Source organism: Chenopodium album, chromosome 15 (genome assembly GCF_948465745.1).
Source record: "Chenopodium album chromosome 15, dcCheAlbu1.1, whole genome shotgun sequence".
NCBI lineage: Eukaryota > Viridiplantae > Streptophyta > Magnoliopsida > Caryophyllales > Amaranthaceae > Chenopodium > Chenopodium album.
Window position 1 is genome coordinate 30,324,225 of NC_137848.1, and position 10,918 is coordinate 30,335,142.

The following is a 10,918-nucleotide window of genomic DNA, read 5'->3' on the forward strand; positions in this document are numbered from 1 at the left end:
GAAATCACAAATTAAAATGCATACAAAGAGATTATTGTCGTCTCTAGCTTAGGGATTCCAATGTATGGCTAGCCCTTTCGAGATGAATTATTACGGTGGCCTTTATGCCCTATGTTTGCATGATAATTAGTATAACCTTTTGCTTATAGACAACAATAAATGTGTTAGATGTTGTGTACTTGTGCAATGTTTAAGAATTTAGTATAGCTACTAAAAATTTAGCGAGGTAACGATAAAAAATATTGACTTCTAGAAATTTAAATGTCTAATAAATTAAACAAGACATCAAACAATTATATACTCCGTAATTTTTGTACTCCATATATATTGAAATTAATTATTTAGAATACTTTGTATTAAATAGTGTTTAAATTCTAAATAGAAAAAACAAAAAAAATAAAATGGAGAGAGTAAAAGATGGCTTTAAATATTGAATTAAACACAACTTTTTATTTACAAATTATTAATCAATTTAGGTGATTCAAGAGATAATTTCAAGGTTTTGAAATCAAATGGGGGCAAATATGTAAAATAACATTTTTAAGGATATAAATGTCCATGCACTATTCATAAGAGTTTTCTTATAAATTTTTTATAAAAAAAAAGGTAGGGATACATACACATATTAAAATGTAGAACCTATTATAATCCAAAATAAATTATTGTTCGTTGTCATTGTATGCTAATTTATTCCGAATTTAAAAAATTTAACAAGTCTTTTAAAGCATCTATTATATAAAAAGAAATTATTCAAAGTATCACCTGATGTTGAATGAATGATATAAATAATTTTTTTTTAATTTATTTTTAATTTATTTTTTTATTTATTTTTTATTGGGTAATTTGGGTGCATTAGACATTGAGTAATGATACTTTATACTAGAGCTGTCAAAAACTAACTCGACTCGATATCTGAATCCGACCTGTAACCGAACAATGGGGTGAAACTAGTGGCCTATAACCCAATCTGAAACCGACAACCGATTTGATCCAATACTTTATGACCTAAACCCGAACCTGCACCCGACTTGATAGTAACCGTCAACCAATTTAATCCGACCCGACAATAATCCGAACTCGAACTAGTACCCGACCCAATTAAAACCTGAAAATGGTTATAACCCAACAAAACCTGTTATTGACCCGAGTCATGGAAGGTTGAATAAAATTTTGTATACCTTTTATTCAGCTTATATACTGGTACAATTTTGTAAACTTAACAACATATTTGGTTCAGCTTATATACCTTTTGTTCTCTATTACTTTGTATATAGTTTTAATAAAATCTAATTTGAAGGTATAACTATATAGGTTCAATTTGACCACATCGATATTTATTCGAATTGAACTTGAACCAAAACCAAGAATGATCCAACTTTAAGATTATCCGACCAAAAATTATCTGACCCAACCCTAACCTGAACCCGAATGTACCATCTATTAACTTGCCTAATCCTGACTTAACACAACCCGAACCTGATATTGAACCCGATCTGAATTTGACTCGAATCGAACTCGACCTACACCCGAAAGAGTGAACTATCCGGAATAACCTGAATTGAAATTGACCCGACTCGAACCTAAACTTGATATGAGGCTAGATTGACCTGACATAACCTGGTTTTTGATTTGACCCGAGACATGATTTGACCCGATTCGAACTCAACTTAAATACCCGAATTGACAGCTCTACTTTACACGATTTTAATGGTAATCAAAATTATTAAAATGGTACTAATGATTTGTAATCCCAACTTTTTATTATTTATTATTGTAATTTTTTTTTCCTTCTAAGAGTCTTATGTGAATTTTACTCTGTAGTAACCTTTGATTTCCAGATAAAGACTAAATTATCATTATGCCCTTTGTGACAATTGTAATTTGTAAATGTTCACTATAAGACATTGGAGCATGCCCAGTTTAATATTTGATAGAAACAGGGGGTGTTTATATCAGGGTATATTTGTCTTTTCGCGTGTAAAAGTAAGGGTAGTTATGTCTACATTTATTGGACGGAAATTCTGCTGTTATATGGACGTTAAGTGAACAAAACTAACCATGGTTAGTTGATGTCAGCCTCTCACTTACCCAAACCCAAGAGCATTGACACATTAGCCTCTTTTTTCTTCAATTTGGCTGTTTCTTCTTCAATTCAGCTTTTACATTTTGGAAATTTTTTTTTTAAAAAAAATGACCATCATCTTCCTCCTCACTCCACCGTGACCCATCTCCATGATTATTCCATGGTTTCCTTTCCTCCTTCCTTCACATTCCCGACCCTGCTAGCATCTTCTTCCTCCTTCTCTGATCCCCAAACACCTTAATCTTCTTCGTTTTCTTCTTCAAGATACTTCAATGGTGAATACCAAACCTCAAAACCATTTTCAGTGGCGAAGAACAACGAAAACCCTATGTCAAAATGTAGAAATTAAGGGAATGATTAACCCCTAAGGGAAAGGTGTTTTCGCAACCACCGCATCGAATACATACCTCATACGTACCAACCAAATCTAGCAACCACTGCCCGCTTGGATTTACAAAGCCATTTTCATGTACTATTTGAATTTGCTTTACTGTTTCCAAAGACAATTGTAAAGTGGGTTAAGATAGACGGATTAAGCATCAACGATGTCAAATGCACTTTTTGAAGCCCACGTGCCCAATGTCAGAGCTTTTGCTGAAAAAACAATTGTTTATTAGTCTAGCACGAAAATCAATGGACTTTTATTACTACTTTACCACGAGATAAACAATACTCGTTTATCACGGATATTAACTTGGATTTTCTCATAAAGAAGAGAAGAAAATAGAATAAACAATCATCAATCTATGCAAAGACCAAATGGTCCCACATTCCAACTTGGTATTTTCTTAAGATTTGCCAACTACCATTATTATAAACAACGACGTCTAGAAGGAAAACTACATCATTGCAGATGTATCTAGTTCTAAGCTAAATAAGTACTTCAGCAATAATTCGTCACTTAGTCAAATGGTTCACATCAACAATGACGTCCAAAAGGATGGCTACAATGATCCGTATATAATGAAACCATCCAACATATATACATTAATTTGTCAAAAATTTACAACCAAACAAGGTTGGTGGAGTTGGTGGGAAACTAATCTTTTCGCCCTATTAATTGTAAGTGTTAATTTGCAGAACTGGGCTAGCTTTATCAACTTTTGCTTTAACATATACCATTCTTAAATTAGTTTTGAATGTAATTTTTAATTATTGTGAACATTAAGTAATAATTTGATTTATTAAATTTGAATCTCACTTATTATATGTATTTTTCTCCGTACTCCGCCTATAAATTCTCTTAAATCTTTTTGCTTCTTATTGTCTATCTCCTCTACTACACTTATTATTGTTTTCTATATTTTTCTTATAGGAAAACAAACAAAGGAAAAATAATTTCCTTTGAAAGATGTGTTTTGTTAAAATAAATGGAGTCCTTATAAGGTCTATGAATATGGAGTACCATACTATCCAATTTCAACTCATAGCTAGCTATATGATAGCAAGTTCTAAGTAGTTCATTAGTTCAGTATATTCAGATAAGTTCAATTTCATTAATAAATGACAAAGTCAGTACACTCTTAATAGTGAAATCCAATATTCACTTTGTCCCTAAAAGTTTCTTGTTATTTTTTTAATTTTTTTTTTTAGTTAATAAGTCATTGTCAAACAAGAAAGCTTTTAGAGAGAGGGGATTAGAAAAAACTTCTTCATTACATAATTCATAAACTTGTATCAATCTTGTAACCTTTTCTATCATAATTTAATCTCTTACAAGTTGATTTTATTTATTTGTTTATAGAATTCATAAGACCATGGTCTCCATACTTCCATGTTCCATCACAAATGATGGAATGGACTCTCCATCAACTACCCCACCAATTTAAATACAATAACTTTGTTCTAGACCTTATAAAGCTTATTCATTCTTTATTATCCTTAAGATTTGTAGAGCCACTCTTTGTCTGACTGTACAGTACCATACTACCATGCATAAGTATAAATGTTGTGAAAATACCCACATTCAATTTTTACAAAAAAAATTCGAAATTGTAGCTTTTTATTCTCAGCCTATCTCGGCTTAAGTACAAAAACATAAGCGAAAAATAAAATGTACAATTTATAAAAGAAATTTTAAACTTATAATTTCATGTGAGTAAATATAGTGTGAGCCATGAGTTCACCTATTATGTGTTATTTAGAAAATTTCAACTGGGTAGCTCAAGCTTAGTCCAGGTTCAAGTGCCACTATGATGTGTCGTGCATTCTCGGGGCGTTTGGTAGGAGGGATGAGATAGTGTGGGATAAGAAGGTGGATTAATAGATGGGATAAGAGGTGGATTAATAGATGGGATAAGGATAAAAATAGTGTAGTCCATTATTTGGTATGGGTTAGGATTAGATTGGAATAACAAATAAAAATACAAAATTACCCTTACTATCCTTTCTTCACTCTCTTCTTCTTTTTATTTCATTAAGGGTAATGTCTTTTACTCATTAAATATAATCCACATCCCTTATACCCCCCCTTAGTTATTAATTTGGAGGGATAACTCCCTGTTTTATCCCTCTCCTAACCCCCCTCATAATCCCTATCCCTCTAAACAAACAAAGGACATGTTAAATCCCTCCTCTTTTATCCTATCCCCCCCACTTTATCCCTCTAAACAAACACCCTCTCTATGTGTAAGACAAATATAATTTTTTTATCTTTATCATGTTTTGTCATGTTACACTATATCATGCCGTGTTGTAATTCTACAAAATAACATGCCCCACGGTTTGCAACACACAATATCTTGTCATGCCATGCATGCCTACCCCATGCTCGTGCTATGTTGCACTTTTTTTGTATTATATTGTGCCACAAGCCAACCTAATCTGATGTCATCTTTAGTTATGTGTCAAGTAACTCGACGATCACATTGATGCAATAACAGCTATTGTAACACAGACTATTAGACAAATCGGTTATTCCTACAAATGATCTATTCGATGAGATGCTAGTAATGATGTTTGAGTTTAGTTTACCAACAATAACACTATTAATAACAGATGGGATATTATGAATTTAAAATGATGAAAAGGTGTTCATCGATCACAAAGATACACTTGGAGTTGCCCATCTACTAGATGGACAATCAAGCTGAGATACTAATTGTAAAATGAGAAACTGCATTGCTACTATTACATGCAATTATCAGCAAAAATTCTGAATGGTTTTTATCAGTTTCCAGGCTACATACGATACGGTCAGGTAGGAAGAAATTCCATTTCCAAACAACATGTCAAAACAATACTTAAACTTATTTAGCAGCTAGCTTAGCTAGGATCAGCGGTGCAGAATGCAAACAAGAAATCCGATTAGCATATCTAAGGAGGGGGTCTGGAACCCAATTCACCGAGCCTCTCAACCAGCACATTCACGTCTTCCTCTTCCATAATTTCATCAGCATTCAGCAACCCACTATCTTCTTCGATCTTTTTATTTAAGAATTCTTCCCAGAAACCATCATCAAGTGACGAAATATCTCTCCTCATCATTTCCTCATGCTCTATGTCAAGTACATCTTCCTCCTGAGGCACAATCGCGATAGTATCTTCAATTGCAGCAGGTGTTGCTGACATTTCCATCGCGAGTATATCCAATTCTGAGTCTTCAAACTTAGGCATATCCTGTAAATCAACAGGCTCCTTAACATCAAAAGGTACCCCTGTTGTTTCAGTTCCGAAACTAGTACTTGTGCTAGTGCTAGGACCTTGTTTGATTGGCCTTCGTCGCTTCTTAGAAATCTCATCCACGAGCTCCTTCCTTCTTTCTTTCTGCTGAGCTAATTGGTGTAAGAAATCAGGACTCTGAAGCGCCCTTGCCAGGAAATTCATCATCTGCTGCTGTTTTTGTTCAGTACCTTTTAGTCTTTGCTCCATTAGTTGAAGATAAGTTTTTGTGTGTGTTTGTTGCTGCCTTAACTTCACTAGCTCAGCTATAAGCACCTGCTTGTCCCGCCTTAGCCTATCGATCTCGACATCTAATCCAAACGTGCCCACTTCAACACATGATTCCAAATTATGGGTAGATTGATGTTGTTGAGAAGCTGCCTTTCTCCTCCTTATGTTCCTTAAGAGATGCTTTTGCCCCTTTAGGAATAACTCATTAGCAAACTCCCATTTGTCCGGATCTACCTTTCGAAATCCCTGCATAATTTGGTAACCATTGTAGTTGATAAAGTGCAGGAAAAAATGTCCATTGAATTTGTTTGCAAATAATTGTATAAGTGGTACAACCTTTGTTTTCAATTATGGATTTTAAGAGAGTAAAATTGTGGATTTTTTCAGCCAAAAATAGTAAGAGACAAAATTAAAGGGATGAATTAATAGGAAAAATAAAGCAAACATAATGGGGCACTGGAGTAACTTGAATGAAAATAGGCCCAAATGAATATATAAAATGGGCCGGAGACACATATTTAAACATGCACTTAAATCAATTAATACAACGAACCATTTGATACAAGTTTTTTGATGAATGACTCATTGAAATATACTTTGGACACAAGTTCTAAAACAAATTTTGTTTGCAAATGATAAAGTAAGCACAAGCACAATAACATAATCTTAAAAACTACTCCCTTCATCCCCTTTTCGTTTTTCCATTGAAATAGATCACTTTTAAAATTGTTGATTAGTATAGATTGTTTAAAGAGAGAATTGATAGAACCAAATATAGTGATCTACAATAGAAATTAATTAATATGAAACAAATTTAAAAAGATACTCTAAAATAGAAATTAGAGAAAACATAAAGGGACAGATGCGGATATAGCTTCAAGTAGCGGTTCAACCTTATATTTGAAGGCTGATAAACCTATTTCGTTTATCAACCTTATCAATTTGTATTTTCCTGGCAGTAGCACCAATGGATGAACTAGTGCAACACCAATTGGGGTGCATTTCATTGAAGTGAAATGAATTTGTCATATTCAATTCATCTAAACAATGCAAAATTATAAAGCAACTTATCTAGGATTACCTAAGAGTATAAGAGACCAAACTTGGGACTAATGTAACCATTATCTTAGGTTGTCCCAAAAAAAAAAAGAATAAAACTAGATCGTTACCTCTGGTTGAGTTGATTCTTTGCGACGGTATTTGAACCAATGTGCCAAAAAAAGCTCAAGTTCAAACATGATCTACCATGCCATCAATACAAAATGAAATAATTAACATTGAGTACGAGGTTGAGGAGCCATTGCGGCATCACATATCAATCTCAATGGTCCGGGCTTCATGTGAGGGAACGTAATAAACTATAAATTCAAACTTGAGACTCCATCCATTAACTTAACCTTTTGGATCAATTCATCATTTGACATTAAGTCATGGCATAAATGCTCAAACAATTAAGTTGCCTTATACATGAACTCGCTTGTCTATCTTCTAGATGTGTGAAAACTTTTACATACTGGGTGCAAGATACACTAATGTTTTTTTTTTTTTTTTTTTTTTTTTTTTTTTTTTTTGCTCATTTGATGAGTAAATGAGCTACAACTATCCTTTAATTCAACCACATCAAAATAGCTAAAAAGTATATTGGGTGCACCATGCCATACATTTGGGTGTATATAACAACCTTTGCCAGGTATGAGTTTATGATTATTGTTTATACTCTATCACGCCCCCTCATACGAGATCTCGTTAAGCTTGAAGTTTGGATGCAGCATGGGCCCTCCTCATACCCATCACTTAATATTCCACTTAAGGTGGAGGGTGGATGAGATTCAAACTTGACCTCTATGTCACGTTAACTCTGATACCATGTTTAAAGACCAACTCAACCAAAGTTTAAGTTAATGGTTGAAGCCCAGGATAATATTTTATAATCTATCATGATATCTATGTGACTAGCTATTTTCGGAAAGCTTGAGACATTTTATTTATGTATTGGAGGAAGGTAATGATATTGAATATTTGTCAATTTATCATGGTGATTGGCAACTCATTTCAAGTACCTTAAGTGTTAAGATACTAAAATGTTAAGGGACCTGGATTATTATTATTATTATTTTTTTTTTTTTTTAAGGAAGGTTAGGCATATGTTGTTATAAATCAAATTTCGCCAAAGAAATAATACTTTGGGGGAATGGACTCATACAAATAAGTTTCGAACCACTATGGATATCCCACCGAGCTACAAGATGGGATACCGAATTGCCTACCCTTCTCACATGCGAAAAAATAAAAACATTAAACAAACTAGACATTTCCTAATATCATCATAAATAGATTTTTTTTTTTTTTTTTTCCTCTCTCTCTCTCTCCCCGAAAGGCACCTTAAATAATAACAGGTATTTGACAGGCTTTTTAAATTAAATTTAAGGTGTTGTATTGGCCTTACATTTATTTAGATGTTACTTTGAGTACCATATCAATTTACTAATGTCTTTTGTTACTTTTTATTTTTTAATTATTAAGAAAAGTTAACTCCTTAAACAATAAACTTAGCCAAACATTAATCAACTACCTAATTATTTTCAAGACCTTATATTATCCGTTTCAGTTACTACCCTTTTTAATCTAGTCTCACTTCAAATAGTGTTGCCAAACAGTCATTCTAAGAGTAACTCTGTTAATTTATAATTTGATATTTTCTCTAATTGGAAGATAATAATAATTTGGGTATTACACAATTAGTAAGAAAATATATATAACATTGATTATGTCCAAATAATTTGGCATGGCCGTCAGGCACACAAGTCTAGTTTGCACTTGTAAACTTGTTACTGCGTTAAATTTGTGGTGACTAGTTTCCACACTAAATCATTAACTAAGGTGGATCTTGGGCTTCAATAGATATAGTGGGTAAAACATTTGTGTTCTTACTAGGAATTAAGATTTTTACTTATTTTTGTGAAAAAACAACCACTTGAAAGTATCATATAATCTAAAATTTACTCATTTATTCGTAACTATTACCAACTTTGGTGAACTTATATCTACAAATAGTAGAAACAAGTTTACACCGTCAATCATGTATACTCGGATATTCCAAAATGGGTTATAAAAAACAGTTGGAAATAAATAAATTAAAGTAATAAGAACTTTAAATAATATAATAAATGTAATAAAATATAAGATAACGGTAGTATATTTTGAAATCCATATAAAAACTAACTAGAAAAATGGATAAGAAATTAGACAATCCAAATTAAAAGCATTACTCCTAACAAGTAACAACTAATACGCCTAAAATATAACAAGTCAAGGGGACCAACATTGCACTTTTCAAAAAACACAGCTAGAAATAGCAAGTGGTAAGTACAATCAATCAACAACGTAAGAATCAATTCTTTCTACTTTGAGGAAGCAATATTAAATCCAATAAATAAAATTAAATAGCATACCATAAATTAAATTATTAAAAGTTTAGGGCATATTACGTAACTCACATAAGTATTGAGCTGCCTCACAAAGCTTGAAAAATTGTTATGCTTGAAATATTTTGGAAGAAGATTGATGGAGAAAGTTTGTGGATCTCTTACAATAAAGCTATTATTTCCTCTACTCCAAGAAATAATATCATCCGTTCTCGGATCTTCGACGATATCATACGTTTTCGTTAGAAAAGGCGGTGGACCGGCTTCGTGTAGCCCTTCCCTTGGTTGTGGTACAAACAAACATCCTTCAAATGCTTCATTTGCCGAGCTACTAGATGTGTTCATTGATCTTCTTGTGTTATACCAACTAAAAACAAAAAATAAATAAATATTCTTTAGCTAATGAAAACAATGCAGATACAAATACATAGCTAATATTATATGTAAGATTTAATTAAAGCCGATTTTTCATGTATTATATTGCAATTTGCAAGGGTAGATGAAATTTGAAAACAAGTAGACAAAATTATTTAAAACTAAATAAAAAATAATGAAATGAAAGATGTAGTTTATAAATAAAATACATACTAGTTGTATTTGAAGGGGAGGTGAATTAAGGAAGAAGGGAATTGATGGAAACAACGAGATTCAAGAAAGAAGCCATAAATGGGTAGAAGAAGAAGTGATGGAAGTGAAAGATAATAATAATATTATAATATGTTTGTATTTGTATACCATACCATCTCTGTTGATGGTGCAGGGTTGGAAAGTGATGCTAAAAAAATAAAGCAGAGCTTGGGATTTGCTGATGCCTGTTACCCCACTTAGCTCTTTGGCCCCTTCGCGAAGGACTGCGTTATTATATTGAGAAAAAATCAGTCCAAGGCACGGGGTTTGGTTAATTGTTCTATATTTCCCATTCTGTTGGGTAATCTTAATATGGGTAATAAGTGTTCGGGAGAGGTGTCAATTCGGTTGAGTTATGCTAAATTATTGTATGAATACAAGTTGAAATTTAAATCGAGTTTTTTTGGGGTTGGATCGAGTCAATTCTTGATACCTCTAGACCCTATTCTTTTGAGCTGCTATGCTTGATGGGCGATTCAAGCATGTCGTTAATTGCTCAAACCTCATCAACAAAATTTATATACTCAACTACACCTAGACATAGTATAGGGTATGATTTGGGTATTTCTACCCCGGCACATGACCCAATTAGAGCGCGACACGTGTCACCTGAAAAGGTCTCCAAGTGGACCTTCCATGGGCAGACACGTGTCAAGCAGATAAACACTTAAGAATTGGCGGCCTTCAAGGCCCAACTCCCAAGGTAGCCGCAAAACGGCGCGGCCCAACTCCCGAGGTAGCCGCAAAACGGCGCAGCCCAAATCCCTAGGTCATCAAACCCTAGGGTAGGGGCACACCTTTCTAGGACCCTATAAATAGGGAGATTCCCCCAATTATTGAAGCACCTTACAATCATTACATTATTTATTATTCTCGAAAACAGAGAAAACAC

The 10,918-nt window shown here is 33.3% G+C and overlaps 1 pseudogene across 1 annotated transcript; it reads right to left on the reverse strand.

Annotated features, from left to right (window-relative positions):
* Positions 1 to 5,398: 5,398 nt before the first annotated feature.
* LOC145581044 (heat stress transcription factor A-6b pseudogene) lies at positions 5,399 to 10,296 on the reverse strand (annotated as a pseudogene). The gene is made up of 3 exons (XR_014099602.1): positions 10,140 to 10,296; positions 9,472 to 9,766; positions 5,399 to 6,220 (listed from the first exon to the last, which is right to left on the reverse strand). The product of XR_014099602.1 is annotated as a heat stress transcription factor A-6b pseudogene (transcript).
* Between the last annotated feature and the right edge of the window lie 622 nt (positions 10,297 to 10,918).